This window comes from Erinaceus europaeus, chromosome 18, assembly GCF_950295315.1.
Source record: "Erinaceus europaeus chromosome 18, mEriEur2.1, whole genome shotgun sequence".
NCBI classification, from domain to species: Eukaryota; Metazoa; Chordata; class Mammalia; order Eulipotyphla; family Erinaceidae; genus Erinaceus; species Erinaceus europaeus.
Genome location: NC_080179.1, coordinates 4910076 through 4927539, shown reverse-complemented (window position 1 = coordinate 4927539; position 17464 = coordinate 4910076). Strand labels below are relative to the sequence as shown.

General features: G+C 41.1%; 2 long non-coding RNA genes across 2 annotated transcripts; both read left to right on the top strand.

The window, feature by feature from the left end:
• The first annotated feature begins 1333 nt into the window (after positions 1-1333).
• Positions 1334-2988, top strand: LOC132534301 (uncharacterized). The gene is made up of 4 exons (XR_009546024.1): positions 1334-1451; positions 1607-1690; positions 2006-2080; positions 2857-2988. It is a non-coding gene; the product is annotated as an uncharacterized LOC132534301 (long non-coding RNA).
• A 3617-nt stretch (positions 2989-6605) lies between these two features.
• On the top strand, positions 6606-10078 carry LOC132534300 (uncharacterized). The gene is made up of 3 exons (XR_009546023.1): positions 6606-6769; positions 8066-8259; positions 9519-10078. It is a non-coding gene; the product is annotated as an uncharacterized LOC132534300 (long non-coding RNA).
• The last annotated feature ends 7386 nt before the right edge of the window (positions 10079-17464 follow it).

The window sequence follows — 17464 nt, the reverse complement described above, 5'->3', positions numbered from 1 at the left end:
ACTTCCTAGCTCCTTCCCATACAAAGATCCGAACAAATTTCATGTGTTCCTGTTTAGGAAACAATTTGCCCTGCCTTATATCTTACCGCCTTTCAGGCGCCAAGTTGCAGATGCTACCATGATTCCATCCTGACTTCCCTGGGCAGACGACCCCACCAAGGTGTCATGGAACCTCCCCTCCCCAAAGCCCTGCCCTACTAGGGAAAAGAGAAAAACAGGCTGGGTTGGGGAGGGTGGATCCACCTGCCAACATCCATGTCCAATGGAGAAGCAATGACAGAAGCCACAACTCCCAGCTTCTGCTCCCCATAAAGAATTTTGGTCTATACTCCCAGAGGGGTAAAGAACAAGGAACCTTCCAATGGAGGGGATGGGATACAGAACTCTGGTGGTGGGACTGTATGGAGTTGTACCCCTATTGCCTTACAGTCTTGTTAATCATTATCAAATCACTAACAATTTAAAAATTAAAAAAAAAAAAACCTTTAGTCTGGGCTTAAGGACTTGTTTGTTTTTATACAAAAGTCACTTATAATATGGCCATCTAAATACATATTATCTTTGATTCAGAGACCTTCCCATTCCGGCCCGCCTTCCTCAAAGGGTATGTGTCCTACCCAGGAGCTCTTAGCCAGGCTTTCCTCAAAGAACCAGAATCAAAGGACAGGAAGGGGGCGCAAAGATCAGAGCCCAGCCCTCACAGGAGGAAACAAACGGAGGCTGGGAATGTCAGCTCCCACAGGAGTTTGGGGGCTCGCGCCCAGCCCAGGATGTGCCCACAAGTTGTGGAGAAGCAGCGAGGAGGAGGACTCATTTAAATCTCTGCCAGCAGCACCCTCTGGCCCCTGAGCAAACACGCGCCTTCCCCACCTCGCATCAACAAGCTGTAACCAGCCATACCGGTTTGTTTATCCTAGCTATGTCTCTAGATCTGTCCAGGTAACCTCCTGGAGGGACAAATGAGTGACTGCAAAACACCAGACAAGCCTTCCGGGGATTTTTCCCTGTCCCCCCCCCCCACCCCATTGAGCCACCCTCTCCCCCTTGTAGTTCAGAACCCCTGGGGGCATCCAGGCCTCTAGTGCCAGCAAGTTACTTTACCTTTGTAAATCTCTCCAGAACCCTGGGAGTCGATCCCACACATTGAAACTCCAAGCAGATTCCACAACCCGAGCACAGGCTGGACTGACGCGCCGTAGTGAAGGCAGATGAGCGTGAATATATGCCCTGTATCTGCACTTTTCATCAGGAGCCCCACAAGACTGTGGGCGTGGTGCCGTGGATTCAGTTGGGATGTGGTCTGGTGGACAGAGATAGAGGATTTACAGTTTAGCTACTACTGTCAACTGCTTTTACCTCCCGACTTCCCATCTCTCTCTCTCTCTCTCTCATTCTCTCTCCCTCCCTCCTTTTTCTTCCCACATTTTGAAGTTCTTTCTCCTCACTCATAGGTAAGTTTTGGTTTATCTTTTGAAGTCAGAAACAGGGTCCTAAAGGACCCTAAACTAACCCCTAAAGGTTACAGGGTTCTCTTATAAGAGATGGCTTCTGTTGACAGGTGCTTCAAAAAGGCACAAAAGATAACGACACTGTGTATTCTCCACAGGCTCTTCCAACAAGAACAAGTGCTTTAATTTTTATGCTCCATAAGAGAAGTGTTTCTCCTAACTTGTGCCATTCCCATTTGCAGGTAACTTTTTTTTAATCTTTTAAAAAAATATTTACTTCCCTTTTGTTGCCCTTGTTTTTCATTGTTGTTGTAGTTATTGTTGTTGTTACTGATGTCATCATTGTTAGATAGGACAGAGAGAAATGGAGAGAGGAGGGGAAGACAGAGAGGGGGAGAGAAAGATAGACACCTGCAGACCTGCTTCACCGCCTATGAAGAGACCGCCCCCTGCAGGTGGGGAGCCGGGGACTCAAACCGGGATCCTTCTGCGGGTCTTTGAGCTTTGCGCCACATGCGCTTAACCCACTGCACTACCACCCAACTCTCCATTTGCAGGTAACTTAAAGGAGGGTCAGTTGAGAAAAACATTGCTTCAAATTGACACTTGCATGAGAAGTAACTGTAGGCATGGTAAGTATGTCACTGTATGTCTAAAAAACATGAGAGGGAGACTTTGTTTTTCACTGTCCTTAGGAGTCCCCATATGCCAAAAACTCAGAAGGATGAAAAGAACAGATGAAAGATATCAGTGGGGTACGAAGAAAAGATAACTAGAAAGTAAGCAAACAAGAACTGTACCATTAAAGCCGGTGAAGCTTGAGCTTGAGCTAGGAAATCTTAAATCCTGGTTAATGAGAACAGTCATGTCGTCCAGTGGCAGTTGGGGGCTCATGAAATGGAAAGGAATTGAAAATGAAATAAAAATTCTCAAAATATGAAAAAAGGAAAATTATGAGAAAAATCTACTGACAATGACAACAGAGATTTTAAAAACACCACTTCATTAAAAATTAAACAAAAAATGCTTAAAAACACCACTTATATCATAAATCCTAAGACTGAACTGGCAAGCTTTCCTCCCAAGAAATCAATTGACAGACTGAAAATTAAGATTTCTTTTAAAAGTCACATATTATTTTTTCCAGAATTCAAAAACCACAACTTTCCTCTGAATGTACTGATGGTTATATGGAACCATGTTAGTTTTAAATCAGTTTAAAGGGAAATAGATGTCCTAAAGATCATTGCCAAAGTTTTTAAGTTTATGACTAGGTTAACTTGAAAAAAAAAAAATCCCAACCAGAAAAAAACAAGATTCTAATTTTAAACTGTTAAGAATTTAGGGCTGAAACATAAAATGGGGTTTTTAATTTTATTTTTAATTTGTTTTTTCACTTACCCGTTAGACATCCTGTTTTCTCTGCTGCATCTGATGTGCTCACCCAGGCCAAACGCAGAATAAAGAACGGTCACCACTATGCGGCTCAGAAGAGAAATAGGGTTATCACCAACTATCACCGGAAGAGCTCAGACTCAGGACAGAGTGTCTTTTGGGTGAAGACTTCTAAGTTTAACTTAGGAGCCATAATACCATGTTGCCATTGAAAAGGTTTTCTTTGTTTCACAGGAATATTTCACAAATTCTAGATGTGTGTATGTGTGTGTGTGTGTGTGTGTGTAGCAGGGCCATGCTCATGCAGTATTCCACAGATTCCTATAATGAGTTTTTTATTCTTTTTAACATTTCAGATAGGAAGCAGGGACGGGAGGAGGCAGGGAGAGATGCACAATGAGAGGCACCACTGTTACCGCATTTATGGGGCTTCTCCTGTCACAGGCCGGTCATGTCTCCATGTGTAGGTCATAGCTTTCTCATGTGGCTGGCCTCCAACCCAGCTACTCATGCATGGAAGGCAGGTGCTAGATGACTGAGTCCTTCTGACCCCTCTCTGGCATATCTATAACCTCTGACTGACTAGACAGACCCTTGGCAATTGAAAATTAAATGCACAAGGACTCAAATTCAACTCCCCCCGCCCCGCCCCCATGGAGAAAATTTCATGTGTGATGATGCAGTTTTGCAGGTGTCTCTCTTTCCCCTCTCCATTTTCCCCCCCCCCTTCTCTCAATTTCTGTCTATATGCAATAAGTAAAATGTTAAAAGAAAGAAAACTCTATATCCTCCTAGGTTTCCACTTTGCTGGAATAGTCCAACATATTTGACGTTGCAAAGTTTGTCATGAATGCTGACTCTTTCTTTCTTTCTCACTCAGATGCACTCACAAGTCTTTTGTTTCTAATTATAAAATTAAGAGAAAATGCAGAAATTCCCAAAGAAATGTGTTCCTAAAGTCAATTCATAGAGGAACTTGCTGGAGGACAGTGAGTAGTCACTGCTTAAAGAATATTTTTACTTTGAAATAATGTAAGTGTTCTGGAACTATAACATTGTGAATGTACTAGCAGTCACGGAAATATATAGCCTTTAGGATAGTTAAGGTGATTTCTAAGTGGTGTAAAGTTTACCTTGATTAGAAAAAAAAAAGAATCATATTCTTTTCTCATATATATATTTTTTGCCTCCAGTGTTATTGCTGGGGCTCGGTGCCTGCACTATGAATCCACTGCTCCTGGAGGCCCTTTTTTGTTGTTGCTGTTGTTGTTGGATAGGACAGAGAGAAATCGAGAGAGATGGGGAAGACAAAGAGAGGGAGAGAAAGACAGACACCTGCAGACCTGCTTCACTGCTTGTGAAACACACACACACACACACACACACACCCCGCGCGGGTGGCTCGAACCAGGATCTTTGCACCAGTCCTTGTGCTTCGTACTATGTGCACTTAACCTGGTGCACTACCACTGGCCCCCTGGATTGTATTCTTATATGGAAAGTTTATAAATGTTCACTAGTCTTAGGGGATCATATTCGAAAATAAAGAATTTAGAAAGAGGCAGTCACATTCATTGAAAAGCAACACTGAAACTGAATCAACTTAAAAAAAAATTCCATTTGATAAATGTTGCTTCTCAACTTTTGTCAGAGGTAGCATATTTTTCTGACTTCTCCGTGCTACAATATAAGTCTGTTCCTTCATAGTCAATCTTCCATAATACAGAAGACAGATACAGAGTATCACCTTAATGTTCCTGAGCTTACCTGGCTTTGTCTTCCTCTGCAGACCAGAACAGGAACGGACTGTTGAGCCTCTCAGTCATCTAGTTGACCTCTATACACCTTTACTATGTGTGGTTGCTTGGAAGCCCTTCACAGCCCCTCACCACAAAGCCTTCATTCATCTCAGCAAAGACTCTTCTGCTACCCACTGTCATATTCCATCCCTTCAGTCTCAGATATTCTACAGTGCATAGCCACTTTCCTTCCTTTCTTTCTTCCTTTCATTAGAGACATTGAGAGAGGAGGGGAAGATAGAAATGGGGAGGGAAAGATAGACACCACTTGTGAAGTACCCTCCCCCTACAGGTGAGGAGTGGGGACTTGAACCTGGATCCTTGTGCTTGGTGATATGTGCTCCTAAGGCCAGCCCCCACATAACCAACCTCTTTCTAAGTAGTACTTTGAAGCCGGCTCCTACTAAGCTGGTGATACACTTATGTATGAAATTTACGTTCTTAATTCTCAGCAAAAAAAAAAAAAAAAAAAAAAATCAGAACTCCATAATGTTCATTTGGGATATTGTCCACGTGTTTAGTATGAGATTTTTTTCATTTCCAGCATCTTCCTTACCTCGACAGGATAACCACTGTGCCCAATCTTCTATTTTGTTTGCTTTTAGTAAATACTGATAGCACTCCCATACTGCTGATTTGTTTCTTGTACCTCATGAAATAAACAATTGTATTAAGACATCAGTTACAAGTACAGTAAAGTTGAAGATGTCTCAAAGTCATAAAATAATGACTAGCTGATATCTCTTATCTTGCATCCTTGAATTTCTGGTCAGACAGACCAATAGCTTAAAATTTTAATAATAAAAAAAAGATGCTATCGCAATAAAGAAGACTTAATCTGCCCTGGACAAAGTCCTTCTTAGTTATACAAGTAGAAAATATAGTCTAGAGTGTTTATTTCAACTTTAAGAATAAAAATACAAGAAGTGTTTTTTCCCCAAAGATGTTTATAAAAAATGTTTTATTCAGGCTGGGGATATGGACTCATCTACCAACAACCCATGTCATGTCCAGTGGAGATATAATTACAGAAGCCAGGACTCCCACCTTTCGTGCCCCATAAAGAATGTTGGTCCATATTCCCAGAGGGATAAATGTCAGGGGAAGATGACCAGAGGGCTCTGAACTCCAACTCCATCAGGACCCAGAGAGAGATAAGGAAAAAAGGAAGGACATTCAGAAGTAGCAATAGGTGAAGGTGTGACTTAGAAAGGAAGAGAAGGCAGGGCCAGAGAAAAATGGATATATATATATATCTTTTTGTTTTGTTTTTGTTTTGCCTCCAGGGTTATTGCTGGGGCTCAGTGCCTGCACCATGAATCCACTGCTCCTGGAGGCCATTTTTTACCCCTTTTGTTGCCCTCGTTGTGGTTATTATTGTTATTGTTGATGTCGTTCATTGCCGGATAGGACAGAGAGAAATGGAGAGAGGCGGGGAAGACAGAGAGGGGGAGATAAAGACAGACACCTGCAGACCTGCTTCACCGCCTGTGAAGCGACTCCCCTGTAGGTGGGGAGCCTGGGGCTCGAACCCGGATCCTTACGCCGGTCCTTGCGCTTTGCGTCAGGTGTGCTTAGCCCGCTGTGCCACCGCCAGACCCCCAAATATATATATTTATAGAAAGATTGTTATAGTTAGAATAGTCAACCCATATATGTGACCTTAGGAGAACTACTGCAGTTTCCAGTGGAGGGGATGGGGACACAGAACTCTGGTGGTGGGATTATATCCATGTTATCATTTTGTAAAGCAAAATATTAAATCACAAATAATAATAAAAATAAATGAGGAAATAAATAAATGTCTTATTAAATTATTATCTGCATTGAGCCGTGCATGGAACAAAAAATACTCTGTATGTGTCAGATATTAAACAAGGTGTTTATCGGGCTATTTTCATGTTCAGCTTCACAGCACCCCCATTAAGGCATATGGTTATTACCTCCCCTGTATGCAAGAGTTGAAGTACCTCACCTAAGGTCACTCCGTCAGAGAAGGCTAAAGCGAGGACTCAAGCCTAGACTTGTTTGCAGATGCCTGGCTCTATCTGCTTTGTGGTGTGAGACAACACAGGTGATGCCAAGAAGCACAAGCACAGCCTAGTCTTCCTGTTGACTCCCTGAGAGGTACGGAGTAGGGGCTGAGAACTTAGTCTTGATGAACGAAGCCATCGTAAAGCTCACGTGTGTCGCATGTGAGCATGAGGTGGGAGTACTCCCAGCCCTTTGGTGGAATGGGAACCACTTAAATCAGGGACTGTTGGAGAGCTTTCATGTGGTGGCTGCTGTCCAAGCCTTGCTGATAGTCGAGTCCCATTTTAGAGGCCTGTCTGGCTAAAAGATGGATATGACAGTACTGAGTACGACTGTGCACAGACTCAGTTACACAGCTGAAATCACGAAAAGAGAAGGCTAGGCCAAAACAAATATTTGAGACTACCTGATCTTATTTTTAGACTCCTTACTAATGAATGTGGGGGCTTTCTACTAATGCTACCTCATACATAGTTTAAAGGAGTTTCTTGGCACACCCATACCCAAAGACAATGGTAAAGAAAGAAAGAAATTTAAGCTTCCTGTGCTTTTATTCTTTCAATTGCAAGAAGGGTTTCTTGTACGAGTTTGTACTGCCTCAATCCAACAAGCTAACTATGAATTATTTTCTAGGACATGGATCCATGAAATTACTAGGTAAATTAAATAAATTTTCAAAAGTTCAAGTCATGATATAGTTTTAAAAGGAAATTCAAGGGCTGGATGGTGATGCACCTGGTTGAGCGCACATGTTACAGGGCTCAAGGACCCAGGTTTGAGCCCCTGGTCCCCACCTGCAGGGGGAAAGCTTTGCAAATGGTGAAGCAGGGCTGCAGGTGTCTCTGCCTCTCTCTCTACCTCTCCCTCCCCCTCTTGATTTCTGGCTCTGTATCCAATAAATAAAGGTTAAAAAAAATTTTAAGAAAGAAATTTTAATAAATCTTTCTACCACATATATGGGTATTTAAGAGGAAAATTCTTGATGATTTCTGTCCTTGATTCAGCACTTGAATTAATGCTATTCTTATTAAGTTTGGCATTCCTGAGGTATCCCTCAGCTATAGCAGATGGCCTGTATTTACTTTAGGCCACTTTATTTATCAGATGTAAATATTCGCCACCTATAAAATACCACCAGCTAAAAGACCTTCGTTTGCTGCTTCTGAACTTAAATTGGATTTTGCGTTGAATCCACCTGTTATCCGAACTGTAACTGGCTATTTGAAATTGGCTTCATGAAGAATGTCACATTTATATGTGAAGCACTATTTTTAGCATATATTTGTAGAATGGCCAGAGATGTGTGCATATGTAACACACTGCTAGAACTGATGGACAAAAATATCTTCAAGGTTCTCAGTCGCAAAAGGCATGTCCTTGAACCTACAGGTTTCATTCGATCTCGGATGTCCACCTTAGAGCACTGGCTTCAAGTTCCTCAAGGGTTTCTTCACTAGGCTCACCTGACCCTCCATTAACACCAAGCCTTTCCTTTTTGGTCCCCACCCTTCCCTTCTGACGGACAGTAACAGCTAATTACTACGCTGTGGCAAGCACCGCGTGCCATTTCTGGTGGTCACAAGGTATGTACTTCTTGTATAATCTGCTTCTGCTTTGTTATTCTCCTCGGCATTACAATCGTCTACCCTTTGGGAAAAAATAAAACAGATAATAATGGAACCTAAGGAAGTGACACTGGAAAACATTAATGTTTTGATTAATTTAAAACTGCAAATGAAAAACATCCAGGCTGCAATTACACGTTTACGAGGATGTAGGGTATCATTAAATAAGTTCAGCTGTTTCTTTGTAGTGCCAATTACTTTACACATGCCTGATTTGTTTCTCTTTTGTATGAGCAGTCTATTGTTCTTGAAGGTAATGTAGACTGATATAGGAAATAATGATCGTATGTCAGCTCTTCAGAGAGTAAAACATCTAAGTCAAAGCTGAATGTTAAAGTACACAGTGGCTGAAGGCAGGATCATCTTGGTGTCACTGGAGTCTCTTCTGCTTACTAAAAAGAAGTCTTGCTTTCTAAGGTGCCACTCAGCTCCGATTTGACAGCAGTCATAGCAAACTCAGCTTTTTCATCTATCTATACTGTCGTCCACATATTTCTGAGACTGCTTGGTTCATCGACGCTATTTGTTCAGAAGTTATTTGCAATCCATAATAGTACAAAAAGCTACTTGTCTTTCAAGCCCTAACGACCACACTAAACAAAGGTTCTAACAGTGCGCTAAATGTACCTTGTGGTCAAACTAACCAATATATATACATTTATGTAATTGTTTTAATACATTTGGTTCAAAATACTTTTTTTTGCAAACAGACCATGTAAAACTTTGCCCATGAATTAAATTTTTATTAATATATTAATATAAATATGTAGAATTTCTCCAAAATACTTTTAAGTTCTCTTCCAAACACTGGCTGTAGAAAGACAGCCCAGCTTACATAACTAAACCTAAATTTCAGTCACACATATAAAGTGTTGGTTCAATCAACAAAGAAGTGAGTAAACATGCCTAGGGCTTTAAGAATTACTGACAAATGCATGTGTGTGTATATATAATTACCAGAGGGGTTGATAAAGAGTTGTTATAATTATATATGTGTAGGTGTGTGCAAAAACTGTTCAAATTATACCCCTGAAACTTGTCACCCCCACAAGGGGAAAAGAAGCTTCTCTACTGGGATTCATTTGCTTTAAAATTTAAAAAGGGAAGAAGTCCTAACCCAGGTGTCCAACAACAGACGAGTGGCTGAGCAAGTTGTGGTATATATACGCAATGGAATACTACTCAGCTGTAAAAAATGGTGACTTCACTGTTTTCAGCCGATCTTGGATGGACCTTGAAAAAATCATGTTGAGTGAAATAAGTCAGAAACAGAAGGATGAATATGGGATGATCTCACTCTCAGGCCGAAGCTGAAAAACAAGATCAGAAAAGAAAACACAAGTAGAACCTGAAATGGAACTGGTGTATTGCACCAAAGTAAAAGACTCTGGGGTGGGTGGGTGGGTGGGTGGGGAGAATACAGGTCTATGAAAGACGATGAATGACATAGTGGGGGTTGTATTGTTAAATGGGAATCTGGGGAATGTTATGCATGTACAAACTATTGTATTTACTGTTGAATGTAAAACATTAATTCCCCAATAAAGAAATAAATTATAAAAAAAATAAATTAAAAAAATAAAAATAAAACATTTTAATTCAAAAAAAAAAAAGGGAAGAAGTCCCTTTTGATATTTAGTCTAGCTTCTTTCCACTTAAATTTGCTGTAGTTGGCAGAGTGGCTTCCCTGGGTAGCATATGTGATCTGCTGTGCGCATGGCGCAGATTTGGAGGAAATGTGGGTGCTATGGTGTCTCGCCCGTCCTCTGTCTTTCTCCTTTCATCTGTCTAAAAAGTCAGCCTAGATCTAGGAAGCCCTGCTAATAGCCTGGAGAAAGAGAAGGAGTCAGAAGAGGAGGAGAAGGAGGGAGGAAAAAGACAAGCAAACAAAAATTTTATTTGCTGACTCTATTAAGAATGAAACCACGATTCTCGAACTATTTCTGAAAATGGTATAAATGCCAGGTGGACTTAGCCTAATAGTCAGTGGCCCATTTCCTTTTGTTTTTTAAAAAAATTTTTTAAAAATATTTATTTATTTATTCCCTTTTGTTGCCCTTATTGTTTTATTGTTGTAGTTATTATTGTTGTTGTCATTGTTGGATAGGACAGAGAGAAATGGAGAGAGGAGGGGAAGACAGAGAGGGGGAGAGAAAGACAGACACCTGCAGACCTGCTTCACCGCCTGTGAAGCGACTCCCCTGCAGGTGGGGAGCCGGGGTTTGAACCGGGATCCTTACGTCGGTCATTGTGCTTTGCGCCACCTGCGCTTAACCCGCTGCGCTACAGCCCGACTCCCTTTTATTTTTTTTTTTATTTTTTTTAATATTTATTTACTTATTCCCTTTTGTTGCCCTTGTTGTTTTATTGTTGTAGTTATTATTGTTGTTGGCGTTCCTTTTGTTTTTTAAGGAAGTGGTTTGGCATAGTGGAGAGACATGCTCTTTGACACCACAAAAGCCTGAGATCAATCAAAACTACTTCTTTTCTTTCCCTCCAGGGTTATTGCTGGGCTCAGTGTCTGCACCATGAATCCACTGCTCCTGGAGGCCATTTTTCCCCCTTTTTGTTGCCCTTGTTGTTGCAGCCTCGTTGCGGTTATTATTGCCATCGTTGACGTTGCTTTGTTGTTGGATAGGACAGAGAGAAATGGAGAGAGGAAGGGAAGACAGAGAGAGAGGAGGAGAGAAAGACAGACACCTGCAGACCTGCTTCACCGCCCCTGAAGCGACTCCCCTGCAGGTGGGGAGCCGGGGGCTCGAACCGGGATCCTTATGTGGGTCCGTGTGCTTTGAGCCACGTGCGTTTAACCCACTGTGCCACCGCCCGACTCCCTCAAAACTACTTCTTAGTATGTCAAACGCTAGAAGAAGAAGAAGTATGTGATCAAATTCCTTAATTCTGTACCTCAACTTGCTGTCCAGTGAAGTGGAGACAGTGGCATCTCTTTTGTTAGTCAAAGTAGATGTCACTAATACACTTTCACTCATGAAATAAAGTCTATTCCAACCAAATCTAGGCTGATTTTCAGAGCTTATCTCTTTTTGTGGGCACTCAGGAATATTTTAAATTTGTGTTTGTCCTACTAGATAACATCGGCAGGAATAAAATCATGAATCAGAAGTGAAAATTCAAACAACTTTCTTTTTTCTCTCTTTGTTTTATTTATTTTTAAATTTGTATTTAATTTATTTTTATTATTGGATAGAGACAGAGAGAAAGGGTGAGGGAGATGGAGAGGGAGAGAGGCCGAGAGGTACCTGCAGCCCTGTTTCCTCACTTGTGAAGCTTCCTCCCTGCAGGGGCTCAAACCCAGGCCCCTGTGCATTATAGTGTGTGCGCTGAACCAGATATAGTTGGTTAATTTCAGATATAATTGGTTAATCATCTCCTGGCCGCCTGGCTGCCTGGCCCCTCAAACAACCTTCTAGTTCCATAGAGACCCAAGATATTTTATCTAGTATTTAGTATCATAGAAACTCTATAAAAAGTGAAATCCAACTTTCAAAATTTAATATATGGAAATACAAGCTTGGTTTCAAAATAGTGTTTTTCTCTGAAACCAATGCACAGTATCTCAAGAAGCAGTAGCACTTGGTGAAATTCTCCAAAAGTTAGAACTAGTCAAAAATCAAACTACACAGTTTTCAGATATACAGTCACATAGGTAATCTGTATCAGATATTTAAAACTATTAGAAACTGTTCTGTCATAGTAAGAGGCCTCAGAGTACGTTGTCTACTTCAAAGAGGCAACAACTTCCAGTCATTTTAATGAGTATTAGCAATTCCAATTTGAATAAAAAAACATAGAACACAACTGATTCAGCCCCTATAAATGTACCTTCTAGCATATCTGCTTTACAGTTTGCTAAAAACAGACACATATCCATGTAGTGTTATGAAAATAAAACACTCCTTTTAGCAGTGTCTTTTAAAAAACAACAAAAATTCAAGTTTTTTTTTTTTTTATTATAAAGATTACATTCTTGTGGTCCGGAAGGTGGTACAGTGGCTAAGGCACTAGACTCTCAAGCATGAGGTCCTGAGTTCAATCCCCGGCAGCACATGTACCAGAGTGATGTCTGGTTCTTTCTCTCTCTCTCTCTCTTCTATCTTTCTCATTAATAGATAAATAAAATCTTTTTTAAAAAAAAGATTATATTCTTTAAAACACGACCAATAACAATATTTTAGCTTGTTCATGGGTGCATTTTTCAAAAATTTGTGCCCGGAATACTGAGGTAGTAAAACAACAGGTCAGCATCGACCAACACCTAGTTTTGCCATGGCAGTACATGGTAAGCGTTTGTTCAGACACGGAGATGACGCTGACAGGATGTAAGATTTTCCTAGTAAGATTGGAACAATTCCATAGAATTCAGGATGGGTGGCACCCTTATAGTTTCCTCAGAAGCAAATTATATAAAACTGAAGATTTTCACATTGGATTATTTCATTTTGTTTGTTTGTTTGTTTATTGCCTGCAGGGTTACCACTGGGGCTCGGTGCTGGCACTACGAATCCACTGCTCCTGGAGGCCATTTTTTCCCCATTTGACTGGATAGGACAGAGAGAAATTGAGAGAGGAGGGAGAGATAGAGAGGGAGAGAGAAAGGTGAAGCAGACCTGCTTCACTGCTCATGAAGCGTACCCCTACAGGTGGGGAGCCGGGGGCTCGAACAGGGATCCTTGCATTTCGTACTATATGCTTAACCCAGTGCACCACTGCCTGACCCCTGATTTTTCAGATTCTTTTTAGAACATCTATCCAACAGTACACTTTACTGGGTGTTATACTCTTGAAGTGTCTATAAGAGACCACCATTTCTGCATCTACCTTATGAAATGGACTCTATTTCAGTCAGCAGACCAATCAAGCATTCAAATTCTTCTACATCAGTGACTTGCTTAGCCGGTCAGTTGGCTATTTTGTTTATTAATTAGTAGGCAATAGTTAAAAGTTTAGTTTACTTTATGAGAGGAAATCAGAGATAAAGGTGGGGGAGATAGGCTAATGGTTATGCAAAGAGACTGTCATACTTGAGGCTCCAAGGTCCCAGGTTCAATTCCCGACACCACCATAAAACAAGGCTGAGCAGTGCTCTGGTAAAAATTTTAAAAATCAGAGTATTACTCTGGTACATGCAGTACTGTGGCTCAGACTGCAAGTTCTGCCTAATTCTGCTGGGCCACGATTTTAAGACTTTTTTTTTTTTTTTAGGTTAGACACAGTCCCAAGGGGCATGTTTCATTGCTCATGAATATTTACAATGGAAAGCAAAATAATAATGGTTATGGGTTAAACTGTCCTCTCCCATGCTACACCCCTGTTAATGTGTTGAAGTATTAACCTCCATACTTCAAGGACGTCACACTTCACACCTCAGAGTGAGGCCTTATCTGTACTAGAGTCATTTCAGATATAATTGGTGAATCCAAGGTCATACAGGAGTAGGGTGAGCTCCTTAGCCCATCCTTATGAAAATGAGAAATCAAGGATCATTTCAGATGCAAGTGGCTACTATGACGTGCTCTTTAATCCAATGTGACTTGGATCCTTATGAAAAGGATAAATTAGGACATAGATACACGTAGGAATGATGGCCTGCGAAAGGGAAGGAAAGACAGACAAGTAAGTCAAGGAACACCAAAATCAGAAGCTTCAAGAGAGGCACAGAACAGCTTTTTCCCTCTCAGGACTCAGAAGGCTTCAGCCCTAGTGACTCCGGGTCTTTGACTGCTAGTGCCCAGAACTGTGGAAGGAGTGTATTTCTATTGTTGTTGGCCATGCAGTCTGTGGTACTTGTTATAGTATCCTTAATAAGCAATGTGATAACTCCTCACCACTAAGTTCACTCTAAAAAATAAAAATGCCTGACAGATTGGGAAAAGAGCACAATGGTTATGTCACAGACTTTCATGCCTGAGGCTCTGAGGCCTTAGGTTCAATCCCCATCATCACATAAGCCAGAGTTGAACAGAGCAAAACAAACAAACAAAAAAAAAAAAAACAGTGTGACTCTACCTCTGAATTAAACTATTCATTCCACTTCTCTAATTATTTTATAGGAAAAACCTTATGATTATGTGAAGACTAAATTTTGGTTGTTAGTTATGAGGGCAGCACACTCTCCGTCTTGGGTTGAACACACATAGTGCCAAGCTCACGGGCCGGGTTTGAACCCCTACACCCCACCTGCAAGAGGCCGGCTTCATGAGTGGTAAAGTTGGTGTGCTTGGTGTGCAGGTGTCTGTCTTTCTCTCCCTCTTTATTTCCCTGTCCTCTCTTAATTTCTCTCTGTCCTATCTAATAAAAATTAGAACAAAAATAAGAATGTAAAAAAATAGTGCAGACACGTGAGCACAAGTGATAACCCTGGTAGCAAGATAAATAAATAAACAAGTAAAATAAACTACGGGGCAGTAGTAATCAAAACAGTGTGGTGGGAGAATGAGAGGAGACATACAAGCTAGCCGAATGGTATTGGAAGTTCAGGAATCAATTTCTATATACAATGAACAATTAAGTTTTGCTTTTTAAAAAGTTATTATCTGGGAGTCGGGCTGTAGCGCAGCGGGTTAAGCGCAGGTGGCGCAAAGCACAGGGACCGGCATAAGGATCCCGGTTCGAACCCCGGCTCCCCACCTGCAGGGGAGTCGCTTCACAGGCGGTGAAGCAGGTCTGCAGGTGTCTGTCTTTCTCTCCCCCTCTCTGTCTTCCCCTCCTCTCTCCATTTCTCTCTGTCCTATCCAACAACAATAATAATAACTACAACAATAAAACAACAAGGGCAACAAAAGGGAATAAATAAATAAAATAAATATTTTTAAAAGTGATTATCTTTATTTATTTATTTATTTATTTATTTATTTATTAGATAGAGATAGCCAGAAATTGAGAGAAAACAAAGATGGGGGGGGAGAGGGAAAGAGAGACAGAGAGAGGGAGAGGGAGAGTGAGAGGGAAAGGGAGAAGGAGAGGGAGAAGGGAAGGGAGAGGGAGAGGGAGAGGGAGAGGGAGAGGGAGAAGGAGAAGGAGAGGGAGAGAGAAAGAGAGAGAGAGAGAAGGAGAGGGATAAGGAGAGGGAGAGAGAGAGAGGGAGAGGGAAAGAGAGAGAGAAGGAGAGGGAGAAGGAGAGGGAGAAGGAAAGAGAGAGAGAAGGAGAGGGAGGAGAGGGAGAAGGAGAGGGAGAGGGAGAGGGAGAGGGAGAGGGAGAAGGAGAGGGAGAAGGAAAGAGAGAGAGAAGGAGAGGGAGGAGAGGGAGAAGGAGAGGGAGAGGGAGAGGGAGAGGGAGAGGGAGAGGGAGAGGGAGAGGGAGAGGGAGAGGAGGTAGAGAGACCAGCAGTTCTACTTCACTACTTGTGAAGCTTCCACGCTGAAGGTGGAGCCAGGGGGCTTGAACCTAGGTCCTTGTGCACTGTCGTTTGAGTGCTCAACCAGGTGTGCCACCGCCCGGCCCCAGTTCAGCTTACTTTTTTACTGCACAGTTAATGGTTTAAAATACTTTTGTTGTTGTTGTTTCATCATTTCAGGCATCTGCACAACACTCTCATCCCCAACGTAGGTCCTTTCCCACCAGCAGTTCTAAAATCTGAAAGGCCCCCCTAGGGCCCCAACCCCTCTCCCGTCCTTCTTTCTGCAATATGCCAAAGCAGTCCAAGCTTTACTGTGTGTTTCCCCTTTCTGTTCTTAAACATTTCTGAAAACTAAAGACTACTATTGATTTGAACGCCTCTGACTTATAATTTTGAATTCTTTGCAACCAGGTTCTAAGAGAAAGAATTCTCAAGGCCATTAAACAGAGGAAAGGGGTAAACTATAGAGTAAATTGGATAAAGGAACCAAGTGTGTTGTTTAAAAAGAAGAAGAAGAAGAAGAAGAGGAAGAGGAAGAGGAAGAGGAAGAAGAGGAAGAGGAAGAGGAAGAGGAAGAGGAAGAGGAAGAGGAAGAAGAAGAAGAAGAAGAAGAAGAAGAAGAAGGAGAATTCATCTTTCAATGGTGGACATATGGATAAACATGACCTGAAATTTATAAGTTTTAAACAAATATTATCTCAAGCAAAATTGTTTGCAAAAATAATTTTAAATCTTCTGAAGAGTCTATCTTTTCTTACTTTGCTTACATATTGACTCCTATTCTTAAATATTTTATAACCTGTCCCCTACATACAAATCACTTTCAAAGCTTCCAAACTGTCCTGGCCCATGAAGTCAAACTTATTTTAGTAGAAATAAGGGGAAACCTATGAAATTAATGGATTTAATTTTGGTGCTTTAAAGAGTTAAATGAAATCTTTTCAAGTTTTCCTTCTTAGTTGCAATCACTACTTTTCAAAATATTTTTCTCAATTCAATCAGATGTTAATCTTTTATATATTTTTTTTTCACGTTTCATTGCTTCTTAGGAGAAAAGCCTGTACTCTTAAGTTTAGGATTTTTTTTAAATAAAACTTTATTCCTTAGTGCAGTACTAGGCTAACAGCAAAACTGAGCAGTAAGTCAAGAGATTTCTCATATAGCCTCCCCCCCACATTTGCATAGCTCCCCCATCGTCAGTGTCCCCACAGGAGTGGCACAATTGATAGGATTAACTGGCCTCTCTGAACAGATTATCCTACCTAAAACCTCTACTATAATTCATTCTTGGTTGTCCACATTCTCTGAGTTTACAAAAATAAATAAGGATATTTTTTTAGCCCTCGCAACTATAACAATTACTCTCTATTACAGAGGAAAATTTCTTTTTCCAGTTCCAATATTACTTTATTAAGGAAATGTCACAAAAGTACACATTCACATTTCCCCAAGGGGGTATCAGTTCGTTTTCCCCCAAGTAAACCATTTCTTAATTCCGCCATAGAGACTTGGGTCCCTTCTCCTTCCTGAGTCTCTGAATCTGCTGTGATAGACTGTAGTCCATGGACTATTATGGGGGTTGGTTTAGGAAATAAAAGTTGGAAGAAATAATTCATAAAGTAATCGAATCGTGTTGGGTTCCTTCGACGCTTGGTAGCTTCACAAAATTCACACTGGTGTTGCCAATAGACTGTGTTTCACAGCCACAAATCTTTTGCAAGAGTTAACTGGGAGGTTCAACATTAATTTAGGTGAATTGTGTTTCAATCTGCTTTTAAACAACAAAACAAAAATGCACAAAATGA